The following is a 22,500-nucleotide window of genomic DNA, read 5'->3' as shown; positions in this document are numbered from 1 at the left end:
CCGCTAGCGAAGAGTGAGGACAGTGGCACGAGTGTGTGTGTGTGTGTGTGTGTGTGTGTGTGCGTGTGCTAATCTCGATGCTGTCCAAATGCAACAGACAAAATCTGCAGCTACTAGAAGAAGCAGAGACATGCCGTTCTTCCCTCCGTAGCTGCAACCCTTTCAGCCAGGCGTAGGCTCCGCCCCCTTGTTTATGACCCCTTCTAAGCGAGCGGAAGGTCCAATAAGGCATCGGTTTCAACAGGAGGGTTGCAAACAGAGGGCTAAATGAGCTGTTTGTCTGGACGTCTGGAGAGGCTAATGCGTAAGTCGATTCATTATTTGAGGCTGTCCCGCTGCACTGGAGGCTGAACATGTAGAAGATGAGGTACAATGTGACATTGGCCACGCCCCCCCCCCCCAGCCAGGTGTCGGCCCCTCCCAATTATGTGGAGGATGCAGCTAAAAAGCGTCAGTTTTCAGTTTTTAGCGTGAAGCCAAACTGTTCGCGGCGGCTTCACAGGACAAAAAAAGACAAAAGCCCGACAACGAGTGCAAGGCGAGCCCGTGGACGTGGCACTGACGGACGGACGGACGGACAGACGGACGGACGGTCTGCTGGATGTGGGTAATAACGGCGCCGGGCCAAGCGTTGCTAACGCACGTAGCAACGGGAGCAGCGCGGGCTGCCTGCAGGGCCGAGTCTTCACCGCCGTGCATTTCATCTGCGTTAAGTCATGTTCCTCTGCTTCTGATCCCCCCCCCCCCCCACTCTGTGTGTGTGTGTGTGTGTGTGTGTGTGTGGTTGGAGCCGCTATCCAGTTCTGGCCTCACACTCTGTCTCACCCCCACCCCCCCGCTCCACCCCTCCGCCTCATGGCTGTCGCTAATCATTTTGAAATCGTCTGCTCCGAGAAAAGGAATGGGGAGGGGGGGGCATTTAAAAAGTGCACACACACACACACACACACAGAGCGAGAGAGTAGAGAGAGAGAGAGAGAGAGAGAGAGTCGGGTACAGGGCTTATCAGCTGCGCTGTGATCACACAGCAGACGGCAGAGGGAGGTTAAGGGGCCTTGGCGAGCAGCTCCGTGTGTGTGTGTGTGTGTGTGTGTGTGTGTTTCCCTGTCCACCTTGGTTTCCCTCCCCCCCCCCGTCCTCCCCCCCCGTCCCGTCCCGTGCCTCTCATCATCCTGGTCATTATGAAATTCTTTGTGCGTCGGCCAATCACATGCGTTGGAGCGGCCTGCCTGTTTACAGCCAGACGACCACTTCCTGGTATTGCGGCCGCAACTCGCAACTCATTAACCTCTGGGCTCGGCGTGTGCAGTCCCCGTGGGGGGGGGGGGGGGGGGGGGGAGAACTTTACTCACCGTTGGCTGTTTATCCATTTATTCATTTATTTATTTTGGCAGAATTGCATGTTGGGTGATCCAAATCACTCTCCACATCCTCAGATAGCAGCATATTTAGCCTGCTGTTTGCAGCCAACCTGCCAAAAACGATGCTGAGCTTGCGCGTGACAAAAAAAATCCAGTGCCTGTGCAGCGAATAAATAAACAAATGGCCGGAGTCACACCAGGAAAAGAAAGAGGCGGAGTCAGAAGTCAACAAGGCAAAACAGACTGGCTGGAGGAGAAGCGCCGCCGTTGACTCGCCGTGACATCACAAAGGGCCCTCGCAGATTTTCTGAGCACACGTTTCAATGAGAAGCGTAGGGAAGCGGAAGAATGGAGTGGACCGGCGGCACTTCTCAGAAAACATGAGTCGAGTTTCTTCTGCATCAGGCGGACGCCTTCGAGTCGTCGCAGTTACCGGAAGGAAGCGGCAGCTCCCGCGTGATCCAGTACCTGTGTTTATTCAAATGAGCTCAGACGGCGGCCACCTGGGGTCACACCTGCCCACGCAGGTAACTCCACTCTCATGTGAGTCACGAGCGGCGGCCTCTCATTGGTGCTCGTCCTTCCGCAGCAGCAGCAGCAGCAGCAGCAGCAGGATCCTGGTTTTAAGGGCCGGCCGCTACCACGGAGTTCATATTGTCCTTCCTCAGCAAACACAAGGCAGGAGCCGCCGCCACCGCCGCCGCCGCCGCCGCCGCCTCCAAGCGTCAGCCGCACTCAGAATTCGCCGGCGAGTGTGAAAAAGTGCTCCGACGTGCACAGCGGGTCATGAGCGGTGGAATCTGGCCTGTTGCACAACAAAGACGCTCTTCTCTTCTCCTTCCACATTTCGAGAATCAGCACGCAGCGCTTCCCTTCAACACGCTCTCTCACACACACACACACACACACACACACACCCAAACCTCCCACTCTTCCCAGACTGAGGAGGAGGAGGAGATGAAAAAAAAAAAAAAAAAATCATGTGAAAGCAACGAGCCAGTGTGACACGAGAGGCCGGCCGGGGTTAAAACGCAGGGAGTCTCGGTCTGTCTGGGAGCCCAGCGGCAATCAGCAACACGTCGCGTGTCTCACGGGGACATGCAGCCGGGCACATGACGCCGTGCATGTGTGTGTGCACGTGTGTGTGTGTGTGTGTGTGTGTGTGTGTGTGTGAGGCTACCAGCAGGAGAGTTGTGGCCTCGCCTCAGACTCCTCTGACCTGTCACACGCTAATGGGTCAACGCCAAGGCAGGAAGGGGTTAAAGTCGCACACACACACACGCACACGCACACACACACACACACACACACACACACACACATCTGGGACAGCTGAGGAGAATATAAAGGGCCCAGTGCGTTTACGAGTTAGCAACATGGCGCACATGAGCACGTGGACTGATGCCAATTAAAGTTGTCAGCCAGTCGCCCCTTTGAAAGGTGGGGGAGGAGCAGAGTTCCCACTGGGTAACAGTACCCGCATGCAGGTAGAAACCTTTGCTTCCGGCTGCTCCATCAACATGAGGCCGTCGCTCAAATCAATGGAGGAGGAGAAGAAGAAAAATAGCTCTATTTTCTATCGGTTTGTCATTTTTTGGTGCTTTCTATCAACGTGACAAGGCCCCACCCCCTCACTGTCACTAGACAGACAGACAGACAGACAGACAGATAAACAAAAATATATACATATATCTATATGTAATTGATCAAAACAATCTGAAATATAAAATGAGGTTTTCTTATTTGACAAACAGGAGAGAGAGAAAAAAATGAAGCCGAGGCAAAATGACCACGACAAGCAGAGCAGGAAGAGTTCAACAATATCAAAAAGAAAACAATTATGATCATATAAATAAATTCCCTTACCTACACACACACACACACACACACACACACACACACACACACACACACACACGCACGCTGCAGGCAGTGGCTGGGAGACGGCCTGGGAACAGCTCCTCCGCTAATGAGGTCGATCCCATGAGGATTTAGTACAGCACAGAGGAATGCAGCCCCTCTGCTCTCATGACTGAACTGACCCAGCACACACACACACACACACACACACACACACACACACACACACACACACATACACAGAGCCGTCCGAGCGCTGCCCTCTCGCACAGGGATGAGAAGTGATGGAGGTGGGGAGGCTGCGGGTGGCGCTGCAGTGGCTGGAAGGCAACGAGCTGCTTTGGGGAATTTGGCAGGAGGCCGGACACACCGGCGGCGGCACCGTGCAATAAAGCCGGTGAGGCCAGAGGGCAGGAGGACCACAGAGCGTCTGAATACGTACAGTATGGATATATATATATATGTTAAAAAAAAATTAAAAAAATTTATCATGCTAAATATTTTTTTTTGAGAGTCGAAGAAGAAATTCTGCTGCAACAGATCCGCTCGTCCGTCTGCGGCACCGAGAGACGGCGTCAGTGTCGCCTGCTGCTCGCTGAGAGACGTACAGACTGGGTGTCCGTCTCTGTCAACACACACACACACACACACACACACACACTGGGAGGGTTTCGACACCACCGAGAGTGAAAGTAGAAGTTTTGAGGGATCAGAACTCGGTGAGAAAGTTTCGAAATGCTGTTGTTCTCGCAGGGATCGTTGCACCAGCAGCAGCAGCAGCAGCAGCAGCAGCAGCAGCAGCAGCAGCAGCAGCAGCAGCAGCCTGACCTTCCCTAAAACATTCTGGCAAAAAGCTGCTGGAAAAACCAACACGACCTCTGGACCTCAAAGGGGATTCGCCCGATTGCATTTTTCTCCCCGTCCTGTGGATCAAGGTGACTCCTGTGAGTCTCACTCTTCCAGAAATAACGCTGGGTTCAGCAGCTGCGCTCCTCCACACGAGGTCATGTGATCGAGCTCCTCCCACTGGCCCCCTGTGGCGCCGACGGCTCTCAGATGCAGGAAGTAGCAGCTCTGAGTTTCCCACGTGCCACAATGTATTGGACGCGTCCATCTGGGACACTTCAGGAAAACAACCGTGACCGTGAAACTGGAAGGCAGAGGAATAAAACTTCCGTCCGTCACTGAGTGGACTTCCTCGCTATAGTCCCGCCTCTTTTCCTTCCGAGGACACCGATTGGTCCCCTTGGCTGTAAAGCGTCCAGACCGGAGCTTTTCAATACGGACGTGCGGGAATCGAGACGATGCGTCCGCATAACAGTGACTAAAGCCTCCCTGCTTCTTCAGCTGCGTCACATGACCGGCGACGGCGCCGTCATCTCGAGGCATCTCGGCTGCTCAGCGCGACCGCGTGGTGAGGACTACCCAGCATTGACAGTGTGCAGCGACTCTACGGCCAAATAAACACCGGGACGAGCTGCTGCTGCTGCTTCTGCTCGTCCCGGTGTTAGCGACGGGCAACGCGGTGGCCGAGGCCTCTGTTATGGAAAAACACGGCCGCGTGACGTTGCCATGGAGCGGCCGGTTGATACGTCGGAGAGCAGGCAGCATCCACTGGACAATCCCACAGAGCAGAGGTAACGGAGGAGGATGGGGGTGGGGGGGGGGGGGGGGCAAAAAACAGGGAAACAAACTCAATGAGGAAAAAGCTGAGATCGAACACCGGGTTTTCCACTTCTCTTCCCGACAGGCGCTGCTGATCAGTTGGTTTATGGAAAACGGTCGCGTGTGCCGACCCTCGCTCGCCGGCTTTAAACACAACCATCCGTCAAGCGGCCGAGCACGACTCGTGCTGCAGGCCCGGCCGCTGCTCTCCAGCTGCTGTGCTTCTCCTCAACACGCAGGCTGGCCAGGCCAGGGTGCAGTCTTTACATGCACCTCAGCCGTCGGCAGAGGTGATGAACCAGAGTTCCTCCTGCTTGTTGCTCTCAGTATTAGCATTAGCAGCATCGCTAGTGGCTGCGGCCCATTGCTATGCTTTTAACTGCCGCTGTCACTGGCGCGATCGCTTCATTATGACCATGGCTATTGTTGCTGTAGCTGCTGTTGTTGTTGCTAATGATGATAACATGTTGCTACAGCACTGATGAAAGCAAACCACCTCAACCCTCTTCAGGGCCAGCCGTCATCAGAGTGCATCTATTATTATTGTTATTATTATCATTCATCCTGTCATTAATCCTCCAGAACACAGTGGCATCGCTGGCCAGTTCAGTCCATCATCCCCCCCCCCCCCCCGCCCCTTCCCTCTCCCACCCTCCCCCCTCTCTCCCCCCTCCCAGAGGTGACAATCCGAGGCTCGTGCGCCCCGCCGGCGCTGACCTTCACATTGCGGGGGGGGGGGGGGGCGCGGCCAGCGCTCACATATGGTCAGAAGCCCCGGGGGGACAGTGGGGGGCGCTGCAGCTGCTGAGGGCTGCAGGACTGCAGAGTGAAGGCCGGACTGACGGACGGACGGACGAGCGAGTGTGATGGTCAGCTGCTAGCCTCTGCAGCGCTAGCCCACACAAATGCACACGTAGTTGCTGTGTTTATTTTGAACTCTTAAAGTGGGAAGGATCGGGGGGGGGGGGGGGGGGCGGGGTAGGGGGGGTGTTATATCACACACTGAGAAACAAGAGAGGGGAGAAAGAAAAACCCGCAAAAACCCTTCAGCAGAATTTACAACCGCAGACGCAGCCATGATGTAAACCAGCGGTGCAGTCTGGACTTTCCCGGACGCAACTTGACTTCTTTCTCTCTCTCTTTTTTTTTCATCTCTTTTTAATCCGGCCCTGGATCAGGACGGCCGTATCGCTAACAAAGCGCAGCTCAGTCACTCTGAACACCGGACCACCCACCACCCACCGCTAAGCTACTGGATATGAGAAAGTTCAGCCAACCTGGATGATCTGGACCCAGGCCCCCCCCACTCCCACTCCCACCCCTCTCCTCCTGCTCACATGGAGAAGAAGGTGAAAACATGTGAGACTGAGCAGGGTCTTCTTACAGACTGTCTGTCACAGCGAGGTGCAAAGCAGGAGGCTGCTCCAAAGTTTTATGGCCCAATACGAAATGAAAAAAAAAAACGAAAAAATGACCTGGTAGCAAGAGTGCATCTGCAACCTGTGCATGTATCTGCGTGTGTGTGTGTGTGCGTGTTGGCTGCACGCTGTTGTGCAACAGCAGCCCTTTTGCCCAAAGCAAATAACAACATTCTAAGAAAGCGAGAGAGTGGTGTGTGTGTGTGTGTGTGTGTGTGTGTGTGTGTGTGTGTGTGTGTGTGAGGAGGTGGGGGGGGGGGCAACAAGTTTTTCCACAGTCAAAGTCATTCATGTTTAATCTGGAGGCCTTGCACAATTTTTGGGCTTTTTTTCCGCTCTCGTACATCTGCTCGTGTTGGGCAACATGTCGATAAAAGGTCACAAACAGCTGTGGCACTCCCTTCAAAAACACACAGGCACGCACGCACGCACGCACACGCCGCCAAAACACACAGCCGGGGTGGGAGACGCTGCAAAGCAGGGGTTTCTCCTCGGCGTTCCCAGTGGCTGATGGGAAGCGACGGGACGGCAGCGTCGCTGGATGCTTCTGGCTAAAGGTCATCGGCTGCTGAGGTGTTGGCCCGACTTGTAACAGCCTGTAAATTCACTCGCATTCCTGCTCAACCGTAACCTGTGTGTGTGTGTGTGTGTGTGTGTGTGTGTGTGTGTGTGTGTGTGTGACTGCAGGGTGAAGGCGGCGGGCGAAAGAATCTGCGGCGCGCTAAGCAGTTAGCCACGGAGACAGAGACGCGCTAATGAACCACAGCAGCCAAACACGGCTTCTCACGGCCGGTCGAGGGGGAAAAGTACTGAACTACGCAGCAACTACGCTGTGGATTTTATTGCACCGTTACCGTCCGACGAGTTAACGGTCCCGACGTGAGTAAAACGGAGTTGTTCTGACAAAAATGTGTGTTTTTGCCATTTGGCCCCAAATGAGAAAAACACAACCTCAACTATTTTTGGGGGGTGTGTGTGAGCGAAAACACTCGGTCCAATTCCAGGAAGTCGACCCTCGGTGATGTCACAGCGGGCACTGATACCTCCTCGCTATTCACGGCGCCATTTGCTGATCTTTGTTTGCACGGACGGAAGAAACAATTCCAAATTGCTGCACTTTCCAGATTCCATCGTGCGCAAAGACAATCCGTTGAGGCCCTTTGTGACATCACCTCCCTCGCTTTTTGTCCCATTCCAGACCCGCGGAAGGTCCGGCGAGGCGTCGGGTTTCAGCAGGGGGCTGCAAACACGAGGTTAAAAATCAGTTTCTTCTCGTTTTTTCAGCCGGTAATCAACGCGGCAGACGGTCTGATGCGGGACCTCCCATTCGCCGTGCATCCTGTACGGAGGAAGCCGTAATTGCTGTTTGTTGCTGGTGGAAAAGTCGTGGTAATTACAGCAGGCCACAACAAAAAACGCGAGATGTAACGTTGGCAAATTTGCGAGCGGTGCGGCGGTGGTGGTGGGTGGGGGAGGGGAGGGGAGGGGGGAGGGGGAGGGGATGCGGAGGTGGAACGCGCAGCAGCTTTGACCCAGTTGACGGCTGATTGTTTTCTCTTGTGAAACTAAAAGTCAAACTGCTGCTCTAAATATCAGTCACACACGGCCCCGAGGGTTAATGTACACACAACACGGCTGACACGGCCCCTCAGCAGGAACATCTGGGGCCCCAGGCGCCGCCGCCGCCTCATTGGACAGCCTGGAATTTAAAGGGCCAGGCTGTAAAATCCAGGTGTACTTAGAAAAAGTGAATATATATATGTGTATACAGTATATCTATCTATCAATATCTATAGATCTATATCTAGAGATAGATAGATAGATAGACAGATAGATAGATAGATAGATAATAGATAGATAGATAGATAGATAATAGATAGATAGATAGATAGATAGATATATAGATAGATAGATAGATATATAGATATATAGATAATAGAAATACACACACACACACACATATTTTCTGAGCATGCCGACACTCCAGTCAATGCTAATCAATCAGGCTGCCATCAGCGTGGGAGGCTGAACCTACTCGTCCTTCTGGAAACATCTTTCTGTCGTCTCTCATTCCATCTGAGAGACGGCTGCCCCGATGTCAATCGCTGTTTTGTGTCCTACTTTGATGCTGCAACTGTGATGTCACGGAGGGGGAGGAGGAAAAAAATAAAACCAAACTGGGCAACTGTAGATAAGCACTGACCTGCTCTCACTGAAATCTGAAAGCTTGGCGTGAGAAATGAGAAGGCAGCGGCTATTAATAATAATAATTTACCATGACTCCACCCAGTGTGTCGTCTTCTGATTTCTGCCAATATTATTATCATTATTATTATTATTATTATTATTATTATTATTATTATTATTATCATATGGTGTTCATCCTCTAAGATTAATGAAGCAAGACATGCAGGGTATTTTAAAAGCAAAAACATGTATGTATGTATATGTATGTGTGTTTCTCAATGTGTATATATGTATATGTATGTAATTATACATAAGTATGCGTGTACTGCATATGTATGCATATATGTATATATATAAATAGTTGTGTGTGTGTGTATATATGAATATATACGCTAAAGATATGATTTAGTTAGACTATGAATCAGTATATTTTAAGGTGTAGGATTCAATAAGTTCTTCCTACTGCTTTTCCCTCATGTAATCTTAAATGCCGCTTCTATTTTGTTTGTTTTTTTTGTGTTTTTTTCTTTTTAATCGTTTTCTATTTTTTTATTTTAGCCGTTTGGTTTTTTTGTTATAATTTACATGATCGAAAAATAAAGCATTCAAATCAAATCAAATCAAATCTATGGTCTCTAAAAGTGACACGCTGGCCCTTTAAAAAAAAAAAACAAATGCTTCTAAATGCTGACGTAGAAATTGATGCACATCACAACAAAATACCTGAAACTCACAAATGGGACAACAGACGCAAACGTGAAATTTTGGAAGCGTTTGAGAGCTGCAGATCTCACACAAGTGATTTATCTTTATTTCTGAGCCGCCGACCCCCCCCCCTCCGCACCACCACCCCTCCCGCCCCCCACCCCTCCCACCCTGAGAGCAAACAGGAAAGCGGAACACCTGTGTCTAAAGGCAAATATGCAGGATGATGAAACAGATGTTTCAGTAGCGGGGAAACGCCGTCGGCTCGCGGCCGCTGATGACCGCCGCCGCCAACAGCGATGCCAACAGCGCCACCAACAGCGCCACCTACATGCGCCACCAACAGCGCCGCCACCAGGCCTCCCGGCAAAACCTGCACGTTCGCCGGCGTTGGCGCTGGTTGGCTGGGCCCGGCTGGAGCTCAGCGTGTGTATCTAACTCACCGCAACAAGCAGCAGCCAGAGCCTGAGAGTCGCATATGTGGGCCTGTGAGTCAGAGCGCCGCTCCTCCCGCCTGGACGCCACATACGGACGGATGTCTGCGCCTCCCGCCGCAGGCTAACCTTGCTGCAATCGCTGCAAAACAAGAAGAAAAAAAATAGGATGTATTCAATATGTGGCTGTGTTAGTTTTGTTTTTTTTTCTTTGCAGCCAGGATCTGCTGCTCCTGTGTTGCTGCACAACGCTCAGCGTTTGTTATACTGGAAACTGTGTAAACTGTCAGCCTGGTTTCAGCCACAGCTCAGTGGTGTTTAGGAATCCCCGGCTGGACCCCCAAAAAAACCCCGGAAACTTCTGGATGCAAAACGTGTGCTAATTATTGTTTTACATTTTTTGGGGGGGGGGATTTTTTTTTTTCCACTGCAAGTTTGACCGCTGAATTCCGTCGCTCTTCACCAGCTAATGACGTATTAAAAAGCAGCCAATCAAGATCTTTTATTGCCAGTATTTGAAGAGTCGGTCCGTTAGCTTTTACACAGAATGAAAAAAACGGGGGGAAAAATAGCAATATGCATGCAGTAGAAATATAGAAAACGTACATTACATCTCAGGGTCACGTGACACTTTCTTCTCTTCTTTTTTTTACTCCAAGTCACATGATCAGTGTGCTGATCACTGTTCTTACATGTTTAGCCACTGAACTCGCATTGTTTCCAAATTTTAGATCAGTAAAACACAACTATTCTATTCTATTCTATTCTATTCTATTCCAACTCGGCCCTCTTGATGTGCTAATGCCGCTATCCATAGCAAACGGCTAATCGCATCTCGGGTTCAAATGCCACTTTTTTTTTCTTTTTTTTTTACGCTCTGACACGATCCGAAAAACATGCTGACGAACATCCAGACACGTTGCAGCGCCGCCAACACATTTCATCATACTGCAGGTAATTATGGGTTTCCGAGCCACAGAGAAAATAAGAAAGACAGAAAGAAAGAAAAAAGAAAGAAAGAACGAACGAATGAAAGAAAAAATTCCAAAGCAGCTGTCTGACGCGTGAGTCACGCGGCCTCGCGCAGCCCCTTTTGTCCGGCGGACACAGTGCGGCTTTTCAGACGCAGCCGATTTGAAATGTAAATATTTTCTGCCCACCGTTTGATCAGTCCGACTCCCCCCCACACACACACACACACACACACCCCTCCCCCCACAATCCCCCCTGATATGGCGCGTGGGGAGGCAGCAGGAATTTCTCCTCTTTAATAAGCGTCCTTCTGTTTGTCGTTCACTCATCATCAGTGTGCGGCAGAAACAGCCGCGTGTGAACATTCTCCCAGCATCACGAGGCAGCAGCAGCCACTGCAGAGCCGGCGGGATTTACCTCAGAGTTCCCAGAAAACTACGCTCAGCGTCTGGCTGAAGAGATGCATTCTGTTGTTGTTGTCGTTGTTGTGTTTTCTTTGTGAGTTTACTACTCGGGTTCCAAGATGCACTCCCGTCTGATTTGTGGATCAATAACACAAGAAAAAAAAAAGGCATCTGGCTTGCAATTTTCCAAATGGAGCTAAATGAGCACCTCTGAACAAAGCCCTGGTGCAAAACCCATCTGCCTGGAAGCGGAGCAGCAGCAGATACACAGCCGAGAGTCTGGGAGTCTTATTTTTCTCTCGCTGGGGCTCAAAGCTGCTCGGCTATGACAAAGGAAAGGCAAAATAATCACAGCAGAAAGTGTGACTCATTTCAAATAAACACTTTAAAAAATAAAATTCAGTTTTTTTGGGGGGGGGGTTTCAAATAGTATCAGCAATTGCCAGAAAAAACCTAGAAAACTAACGAGCATACTTTAGTTATTGCGTCACACAGTCATTTCGACATTGGTAGTGTTCTCACAATATTGCTGACAATTTGGAGGGGAACATTTTTCACAGCTAGCCAACTGATCACACACATTAGAGTGAAGAAAGAAAGCCCTGAAGATGATTTAAAAGTCCACCGGTGAACGAAGCCCAGTGGTTCTGGTTCGGAAAGTCCAACCGACACGGCTGGACGCCACATTAAAGTCTAACCGGTCGTCCGGCCGCTATGCCAGGGCAACACGGGGACATTCCACTGGCTGGCTAACACTCACCGAGATTATCGACGCCCTTCTGGGAATTTCTGTAAAAACGACCAAGGTTAGGTTGAAGTTCCTCCCAGTTGAGTCAAGAGAAAGTCTGTGGGTTCCGATGGGTTCGGAAAACGGTCCCACCTTGTGATTCTAAGGGGACCTCAAACTACGGCAGCAGATTGCAACAAACAAGCCGGAACGACAAACAAACCGTTGGGGTAAAAATTAATTCAATAAAAGAAATGCATTCATCAAACAACTCCTGCAGCACAATCCAGCAGATGGAGAACAGGCTGTCTGCAGGCAACATAGGTGAGCACTCATGAGTTCAGGTAGTGATCAATGAAGACAAGGCAGAGAGAGCGGTCACTCAAACAGAGGGCACTGTTCTTTAACTGCTGAGTGTGAGGTCACTCAAGTTAAGGGGAGATTGACCTTCTCCTGTCCAGGGCTGTGTCTCAATTCAGGGTCTGCATCCTTCCAAGGAAGCGTCCTCCGTCTGAAGGAAGTGTCCTCCGTCTGAAGGAAGCGTCCTCCCAAGGACCCGGCCGAGAAGGACGAACCAAACCCCGCCGCCCCGGTAACCACACGGGACGGTCTAGCCTTCGGCGTATTTCCTGGTTGCGTATCCGCCATTCCCTCCAGTCCCCTCAGCTGACTTCCCAGGATCCCAGGATGCCTTGCAGCAGCACGAAAGGCATCACAGTATCCAGAAGGACGCAAAGGATAGTAGCAGTGTAGCCTTGGAATCGGCTAAAAGTAGGGCGCATTTTTGAGGGCGCATTTGGAGCGTCCTTTGGATTTTCGGGAACTGGGAGGAGCCTTCGCGCATTGCTATGACGCAACTGGCCTTCAAATGCAGCCTTGGAAGGATGCAGACCCTGCATTGAGACACAGCCCAGGTGGCGTTCCCTCCATCTTCCTCTTTATCCATCACACTCTCAGGACGTCAACTGCTTGTACTGGCCAGGATCGTAAGGAGGGTCCAGAAGAAGCCAACCAGAGGGGTTTAGTCTCAACCACCACCCCTCCCTGCAAACACACAATAGCCAATCAGACAGGAGTCCATCCCATGTAAACTGCCCGGCGTCAGGACTGAAACTGCTCCTCTGGCCAAGCAACAGGGAATCCAAGCACACGATTGCTTGTTTTTTTTCAGTGTTAAACCTTCCAAAACGTAGCACTTTAGTGCGACTTGCTTCAGACAAAGCAACACGATACAAAACTCTCTCTGGTCGGGAACTTGAGTTCAGTTACGACTGGGACGAATATATAAATCTCCTCTGCAGGAAATAAGGTAGAAAGAGAGGAAGGAGGAAGAGCGGAGACGGATGACAGATGGAGGGAGGAAGAGCGAGACGCCGGGTCAGGATGAAGCGGACTGAGCTTTCCCGCTCGGGTCCACTAGCCAGAGTTTGTACAATTCATTTCAGAGTTGGACGGGACGCAGGAGGATTTCTAGGACAGATTAACCCCAAGTACAATATACAACATCCCCCCTCCTTCTTCCTGTGCTGTGAGCATCCGCCAGGAAGTGCTTCCCCCCCAGAGACGGATGTCTCAACAACTTGAACCCGGTCCGAGGATTTTTTTTTTTTTTTTTCATTATAAAACCCGCTTGGATTTAAACACATTACATCTTGGCCCGCCTGCCTTCCTGCCATGAATAATGACGTGCTTGTCCTATAAAAGGAAGAAATACGAGCGGCAGGACGTGCTGACAAGACGGCAGAGGTTAAAGATTTTTCTTTTTTTTTTAACATAATTTTTCTTTTTTTTCAACCACACGTCACTCAGCGGTGCAAGCCGCAGCCGCTCGGCCTCACGCACAAACTCATTCCTCTGTGAGAGGTGCTTATTATCAGCCTTTCAAGTGACACATGATGGGTTTTTTTGTTTTTTACCATCACTGTTGCGATTATTATTTCAAATAAAAAGGGAAGGCAGCCTCCGCAACGGCTCCGCTAGAAACTCCGTCGTCGTCGTCGTCTGGAGGAACAAAGCGGATCGACGCCGTCAGGGAGCTCAGACATCAGAGGCTGCGCTTTCCTCCCAAATTCACAACGCAAAGTCTGCGGCGCTCGAGGTTCTTTAACCTTTTGTCAAGTATCAACGTTCCACTTGAAGCCAATCAATTCACTGCTAAACCAAGCTAGGAGCTGGAATTGTGTGGGAAAGCCCCCTCCACATTCGCCTGAACATTCAAACAAACAAGAATAAAAATAATAAAGCTCATAATAATAATAACGGTGATTATTTGCTGGCTGCTTTTTAATAGGCTTGTAAGCAGCAGTGTTGCTGAACTAACGACGACATCGATGTGCGTCAGGGTTGAGTTGGCTCACACAGGACCAGACGTGTCGGGACGCTTGTTAAACTTCTTCTTCTCTCCAATTAAAGGGGACGTTTGGGCCAGAAGCCCATCGAGGTTATAAGGGAGAGAAAGGGAGAGAGAAAAAAAAAACAGAACAACCCGGGTGGTCTCTTCCTTTTCCTTTTTTTTTTTTACTCTGGTGGTACAGAGCAGGTAGAGAGGGTGGGGGCGGATAAAAAAAAAAAAAAAAAAAGGGACATTCCCAAGAAAATCAGGGGGCGAGAAGGAGGCTGCGCCTCGGACTCCTGGTTCCAGTTACCTTTCAGCCGCAGCAAAATATTTACTCCTGAAAATGAAGAGGATAACTTTTCCACCTCCAGCTCCGTTCCAGGAGCCATCTGGCTTGTGTTAGAGGATCTTCAGTGTGTGTGTGTGTGTGTGTGTTCGACAACCCTAATCAGACAGAAGTGTATTGTTTCCCTCGTCTGTTCTCTCCCACAGTGGGTGGGGGAGTCAACTGCATTGAATTCCTACACACACACACACACACACAAACAGAAAAAAACATCCCCCCCCCACCTCCAGCCCCTCCTTATTGTGCTGGTGTGTAGGAGGACTTCCTCCTTCCTCCTGGCCGCCGCGGTCGGCAGCGACCTCCGAGCTGAGGTGGTGCGGAGCGTAAACAAGCTTCCTCTGGAGGCTGGGCTCACATCCTCCACTCGGCTCCTCCGTCAGCTTCCACACTTGTTGGGCCCTGAACCTTCAGGTCGCACTGCGAACAAGGCCCAGCTCCAGGGAGAAAAGAGAGAGAGCCGGGAGTGACGTGGTGGCCGTCTCCTCCAGAACTCCACAGGAGGAGTTTGACCGGGTGGAGGTTTAGTGTGGAGGTTTAGTTTTTAGGTTTATTTTTATTTTATGTTACACAGGGTATACACATGTAGACTTGTATATATTTTCTATATTTAGGTATATTAGACAGACTTTTAGGTATATGTGCACATTTAACGAATACGTGCATATCTACGTATCTCTATGTATATATTTTATTTATATATACTATGTAGACTGTATATAGATCCTTATTTTACCCCCACCAAGTCGCACATTGTTTATAGCTTATTTATACTTCCGGTTGCACATTGTTTACTTGTTTACCCTTACTTTTTACTTTTTTCTTATTCTGTAGTTTGTTTGTTTTTTTAACCTAAGTAGTAGAATAGAGAAAAAAACAGAGTCAAATTCCTTGTTTGGAATTTGTACAACCTTGGCCAATGAAGCTGATTCTGATTCTGATTCTGGTCATTAGAACACAAGCTGTTCAGAACCTGTGACTGGAGCTCAAACCTCTGGGAGATACTTCAGTGCTAAAGTACTAAACTACTTGAACTACTTTATTGCCTCCCTCTTACAATGACGTGGTAAACAACATCATAAACAATGTTACTTTCAATTTCCATTTGTTCTCTTTCTTTCAGATGGCACACAGTCGGTCCAACGTGAGGCTGGAAGCAGCTCCAGGACTCGGAGCCACAGTCACATCCACTCTTTCCAAAGAGGGAAAAAAAAAGCAGATTAAGGGATTTTCTGAGATCGTTGACTGAGGCAACGACTGATTAGCTGCAATCTGTTGAAAAGCGAGAGGATTTGGAGTCACAAACCTAATGGCTGCTGACCAGGCGACCTGCACTCAAGTACCACACGGTGAGCAACACGGAGAAATGAAACAAAATCGTATATTTAATACAATAAAATACAATAAGGCCACAGTGGCTAACAGCTACGGCTAATTTCCACCTTCTCTCCCCTTTAGCCTAACAATTGACTTCCTCACTGCCATTTTGCAAGCATGAGTATTTTTTTTTTTTTTTTTTGCAAAAGCTGTTACAGTAGAATTCCTCTTAAAACGTATTTCATTGCAGAAATCCACCTTTGCCATTGAGATGGAGTCTCCTGCTAACCGCGTTGCTGCATCGACATTGTGCATCTTTTCTACCGCGCCGGCAAAAAGCTCATTACAAGATTCAAACATCTCACATTCAGCTCATTTCTCGCCTGAATTCCAGCAAGGTTTTTTTTTAACGACAGGATGGAGCAGAGCCTCAGGTGAGAGACGACCCCACCCCCCCTCCCCCCGTCGCCTCGGACTCAACCTGGCTGCCGGAGGGACGGGATCAGGCTAACTCCTGGAGAATTCCACCCGAGGGATGGAATGACATAATGTTAACGAGTGCGAAGAAGGAGAAGAAAAAAAAATGAGAAGCCAAACACTGAGTCAGAGGCTGGTAACTTGCCTCACAGCCCAGTCCTGTGTCAACACGGTAGCACAAACAAGCCGTGTTGTCTCTTGAGGCCCGCTGAGCCGCAAATACACTTTTTCTTTCTTTCTTTCTTTCTTTTCCTCCTCTCTCTCTCTCTCTCTCCCTCTCTCTCTCTCTCTCTCTCTCTAAAACGGCCTCGTTCAGTTTTTGACTGCCTTGGCCCGACAGGCGCTCGCCAGGCGCCCGTCGCACGTGCTTCTGTTGTTGCCGTCTGAAAGGGCAGAAATGACCTCGTGGAACAATGGCAACAACACGGCACACACACACAGACACACACACACACGTACACGCATGAGCAACTTCCACAGACATCCAGTCGTCTTTCCTCCTCCTCCTCCTGCAGCCGCAACCACAGCATGTCGAACACGACCTCACCCTAAATTGTTTTTACGACCAACATGTGGCGAAAGGTGAGGAGCGGCCCAGAGTTTGGCACTCTTCCTCCTCCGTTTCCAGGCGTCCTGGGAGCGTTGGTGTTGGAAGCGTACGCACGTCCCCACAATGCTGTAAATACCAGCACGCCGTTAACACAGCACTCTGCCGACGGACGCATCTGCAGTAAACAGTGTGGATGCTGTGTGGTCGCCTGTTTGGTAAGCAGACCAGCGCACAAAATCACACACACACACACACACACACACACACACACACACACACACACACACACACACACACACACAAGGGCTGTTGAAGCGGCCGGGCATGACAGATCACGCTGGCTCCCCATTATTATGTTGCGTTACGATTAATAATGCATGTTTCCTGACAGCTTAATTACCTCCGCCCACGCCCTGCCCTGCAGTGCACACACACACACACACACACACACACTCTCTCTGTGTACACGCGTCCCTGAACGCACCGCTGTTCAGTCTCCGCTGGCTGTCACGTCACCGGCAGCACACTGACTGACTCACTCTGATGCGCGGCGGCCAGACAACAATAATAACAACAACAACAGGAAGAAAAAAGGGAGGGAGGAAGAAAAAAAAAGAAAGCGAGCGTGTCTCCAGCTGGTCTGGAGTGACAGGATTAAATTTGGCGCAGTGATTCAGCCCTTCGAGGATTCCTGAGCCGCGGGCGGAGATCTTACAGTCGACGTGTATAAACTGATGACGCACGGCACCGCGGCGGCGGCGGCGGCGACCACGACCCTCCGCTCGGCCTCCACTCTCCAGGCCGTCACATCTCTCTTTTTTTCCCTCCTGCTCTTTCCATCCAGCCCCGGTGCACCTGCACGCGTACAATGGACACACACACACACACACACACACACACACAGAGCAGGTGGGTTTTTTTTTTGTCTTCTCTGTCGACGATTGGAATTCGGAATGGAAAGTCAAAGAGAAAAAGAAAATAGCTGTGAGCTCATCATGAAGCCGGTGTACATGGAGGCGTATGAAAAGCCCGCAGGCGCCTCAGTGAAATCCTGTTCTTTCTGAGCAGGAAGGAAACTCGACAACTTGAGTGGCGTTATCGCTGCTAGCATCGCTACAGCAGGGAGGGCTCGGGCTTTTTTTTTTTTTTTTTTTCCTTCCTTCAAGGTTAAAGGTCACACGCTGCAAAACTGAAAAAAGTCTCCGTTACTTCTTCTGCTCCCTCCTTCTTAGAGAGTGTGCGCTAAAAACACGCAGTTCTGTGAATTGGCACTTGGTGATGTCACAAAGGGAACTTCTACCTCTCCCAGAACACCCCCGGCCAGGTGTTGGCCCCTCCCTCTGAGACCATCAGTGGTTTTCGTCCCTTTCCAAACAAGCGGTATCTCCAAAAATTAATAATTAACAGCCAAACAGGTTTAGCAGGAGGCTGCAGGAGGGCAGATTTTGGAGCGACAAAAGTGCAGAAATCAAACCAAACAAAATACTAACAACGTTGTGCAGAAGGTTCTCAGAGGTACCGTGAACTTCCTGTCGTTGTTGGAAGCAGAGTCTGGAGGTTCGAGACAACGACCCAGATCATCGGTGGCCTCCATCAGGAAAATAGACCAACGCGATTCCCCGGAAAGGAGGCCGAGGGAGGTGGTGGTGGTGGGCGGGGGGAGCCGGGGGGTGGGGGGGTAAATCTCCATGAACAAAATTCCTTTGAAAGTTCCGGCTGCCTGTTCCAATAACATGCTGTGTACCGCTTGATGACGACACTCAAACACAAACTCCATGAATATTAACCCGCGCCCCCCCCCCACCACCACCACCACCACCATCCCGCCCCAGCCCCCCCCCCCCACCACCACGCCGACATCCTTCAGAACTGATGAAATGCCGAGAAACGCCGGGGCCCTAATTTTCTACCGGCGAGCGACTCTGCGGGTTAGCGCCGCGGCGCCGCGGCTTTCATCTCCGGTTGTGTCGCTTCGCAATCGCATCATTAGGCGTGGAGGTTATCGGCGAGGGTGCCCGCACCCCCCCCCTCCCTCCCTCCCCCCACCAGCCCAGCCCTCCTCCCCACCACGCCGGTTATTCAGGCAGCCGGCTCCGGTGCCCTGGAAATAATTGGTCATCCCTTTCATGACGGGATTATGGGAATAAATCTCCTCCTGGAAGCGTAGCAGCAGCGGCAGCAGCGGCAGCGGTGGCGGCGGCGCTCGCAGTCATTGAAATCCTGTTAGACGGCGAATTATCCAGCAATTAATTGCTTTTACCAAACGCTAAGCTCCCCGTCTCTCTTGTGTCGGTGAACTTTGACGTGGCTTGGCTGGTTCTGGATCGGTTCCAAGTTGTTTTTTTTCTTTCCCACTTCTCTTCCTGCTGGTCGGGCTGCACGCTATCGCCTTTGTTACTGGCGATCTGGCCGATGATGATGAGTCGGTGCGTGGGGAGCCGATGACACCGAGGCCGAGGGCTAATGTTGCGCGGAGCGACGCAGCCCATTAGCGTTGGACTGCAACACTCTGATGGTGCAACTAGGGGTGAGAATCGATCGCTACGTACCCGACGATTCCATTCCATTCCCATTCAGAGGGCTACGATGCAATTAATCGCGATTAATCGTGCTAAATCGCGATTAATCATGCTAAATCTCGATTAATCGCGATTAACGGAGATTTATCACGATTCCTATACGTTTCCAAAGCATGCAACATACCACGAGATGACAACGTCCCAATGGACTTTGTCATTGGCCTCAACCTTTGAGACTGCACGGGCAGCTTTGTTGCGGTGTTGGGGGACGGTTGACTGCTGGAGGAGCAACTGGAGGATCTTCTGTCTTTTCCTCCCAGTCCAGGTGCCAGCGGGCCACACGGCTCCTCACGTTGGTCGTGTTCCCGCAATATTTGTTTGTAGCGTGAAAACAACTTGCAAACAGTGTGACTTTTCTTTTTGTGGAGTTCCTTTGTCCCCTCAACCTCGTGAAACTCAAAACGCAGCCACGTGCTGGCTTTAAATCCCGAGGGAAGCGGTGGAATGGGTCGTTCATGTCGTCTTTAATGCCGTGCAGTGTGTCGGCGTCTGGTCTCCTGAGTTGGTTCGGATCTGCGTGCTCGCGTGTCTAGTGTGCGCCACCTTAAATGGTCTGGTGAGACGCTGCAGCGCCAACATGAGTTCCGGCCACATTTTTTTAATTTTTTTTTTATCTATTTTTTAAAATTTGTGAATCGATTCTGAATTGGCAATGTCATAATCGCAAAGAAACAATTTTTTTTTTCTCCACCCGTATGTGCCACCCCGCCACCCCCCTAACAAAAACAACAAAAAAAGTTTGTGGGTGGGTGGGGGCACTATCTGAGGGCACGTTTCATACGAATCCAGCCGCTGACAACAGAGGGGAAATTCACTCAGAACATAAGGAGAAGAAAGAACCGAGACGAGGAAGTAAAACCAACGAATGCCACTTCTATGGAACAGCGCAAGTCATCTCAGCACCACTGGGAGCGTAGACGAGGTCGGACGAGGCCTTGCGTGTGCGTTCGTCATGTCATGTTTGTGTTCTGTGTTGTTCGAGATGAATCATTCTAAGCCAGACCAATCAGATCCTCCCGGACTGGACTGGACTGAACGCCGCTTCCTATGAAAGTCACTGTAAGTTGGACATGTATGGCTTTTTCCTCACACGCAAACCCCACATTAGACACGTAGCATGTTATCACTGCGACATGCAAAGCATGTGGCACATCGAGCGAGGCCCTCGGGTGGCCGCTGACTCAGGAAAACCTGCTCCTCCGCCGTTTCCACCTCTTCATTCTCAGCAGAGAGGGAGAAAAGAACAACAAGTGACGCCGACTTCTCCTTTCAGTGACTCAATGGATGGTGCACGTTGCGCAGCAGCCGTGCGTGACATCACGGGCAGCACAGCGGCGCCTTGTGTAACTTCTCAGCCATGCGAGCGGGGTGGCGGCCGGGACCAAAGGAGAGTCGTCGTTCCAACTTCCCATTATCATCAGGAAACCCCTTGAATCATCAGCAGCAGCAGCAGCAGCAGCAGCAGCAGCAGCAGCAGCAGCAGCAGCAGCAGCAGCGAGGAAGCCTCACTGTTTTGTCCTGTCCCACAGGAGCACAGGAAGGTTTCTGGGGTCAAGAGGGGAAAGTGGGCTCGTCCTTCCCAGTGAAGTCTGAGGTGCTCCCCCCGGTGCAAACACAACCTTTCCACTGACACACTGCACTTCCCTTCAAAGTCCCATTCTTGCTTGGAAAGGTCCTCCTTTGTCTCTCACATGGTTTCTATATCCTCTTTATGTAAAAAAAAAAAAAAAAAAAAAAAAAAAAAAGTTGTAAGTGGTTTCAAGTTTTGGTCGGCTCGGCTTCTGGTTTTTGTGTACGTGTTCACCACATGGTGCTCATTGTTTTATTTACTTGGGAATTTCTTTTTTTTTCCCCCGTGTTCCTGTACTTTATCGTACGTTAAAAGAAAGGTTTCGAGCGAATTATGATGACAGTTACCACCAGCAGTAGCAGGAGTAATACAAGTAGTGGCAGTAGCAGTAGCAGTACTCCATCGTAGCAGCAGCAGTCCGACTATTACAAGAGTATTACAAGAAGCAGTAGTACTTGAGCTGTCGTCGTAGTAGAAGTAATACACGTAGCACTAGCAGTAGTAGCGGTACTTCAACCATAGCAGTAGTAGTAGTAATACAAGTAGCACTAGCAGTAGTAGCGATGGTTCAACCAGAGCAGCAGTAGTAGTAGTAACACAAGTAGCACTAGCAGTAGTAGCGGTACTTCAACCATAGCAGTAGTAGTAGTAGTAACACAGGTAGCGGTAGTACTTGGACTGCCACAGCAGTACGAGCACTAGCAGTAGTAGTGGTACTTCAACCATAGCAGTAGTAGTAGTAATACAAGTAGCACTAGCAGTAGTAGCGGTACTTCAACCATAGCAGTAGTAGTAGTAGTAACACAGGTAGCGGTAGTACTTGGACTGCCACAGCAGTACGAGCACTAGCAGTAGTAGCGGTACTTCAACCATAGCGGTAGTAGTAGTAATACAAGTAGCACTAGCAGTAGTAGCGATGGTTCAACCAGAGCAGCAGTAGTAGTAGTAACACAAGTAGCACTAGCAGTAGTAGCGGTACTTCAACCATAGCAGTAGTAGTAGTAGTAACACAGGTAGCGGTAGTACTTGGACTGCCACAGCAGTACGAGCACTAGCAGTAGTAGTGGTACTTCAACCATAGCAGTAGTAGTAGTAATACAAGTAGCACTAGCAGTAGTAGCGGTACTTCAACCATAGCGGTAGTAGTAGTAATACAAGTAGCACTAGCAGTAGTAGTGGTACTTCAACCATAGCAGTAGTAGTAGTAATACAAGTAGCACTAGCAGTAGTAGCGGTACTTCAACCATAGCGGTAGTAGTAGTAATACAAGTAGCACTAGCAGTAGTAGCGGTAGTACTTGGGCTGCAGCAGCAGTACTAGCACTAGCAGTAGCGGTAGTACTTCAACCGTGGCAGCAGTACGAGCACTCAGAGTAGCAGAAGTATTGACAAGAACAAGGAGCAGTCGTCACAAAAATAAACCCAAACCACCGCTGTTTACTGCCAAATGTGAACAACACAATAAATCCCCCTTTAATGCCGCAAGAGCAGTGTCGGTACAGTAAAAGGGAAACTCTTTCATAAATCACTGAGAAGAACCAATGCAAGCAGTCATTTCTGCTAAATCATGTGTCTGCGGTTGCAAAAGCCTCCCTGT

At 50.1% G+C, this 22,500-nt stretch overlaps 1 long non-coding RNA gene across 1 annotated transcript in view; it reads right to left on the bottom strand.

Moving 5' to 3' along the window:
- LOC142882537 (uncharacterized) overlaps positions 1 to 9,956 on the bottom strand; it is a 29,981-nt gene extending 20,025 nt beyond the window's left edge. The window contains exon 1 of the long non-coding RNA XR_012925806.1: positions 9,640 to 9,956. This is a non-coding gene — a long non-coding RNA (uncharacterized LOC142882537). The remainder of the gene's footprint in view (positions 1 to 9,639) is intronic.
- Positions 9,957 to 22,500: the final 12,544 nt, after the last annotated feature.

Source organism: Nelusetta ayraudi, unplaced genomic scaffold, assembly GCF_046127955.1.
Source record: "Nelusetta ayraudi isolate G7.1 ecotype Tasmania unplaced genomic scaffold, CSIRO-AGI_Nayr_v1 ptg000313l, whole genome shotgun sequence".
Lineage (NCBI taxonomy): Eukaryota > Metazoa > Chordata > Actinopteri > Tetraodontiformes > Monacanthidae > Nelusetta > Nelusetta ayraudi.
Note: the sequence above shows the minus strand (reverse complement) of the source record. Positions and strands in the feature narration are given on the sequence as shown.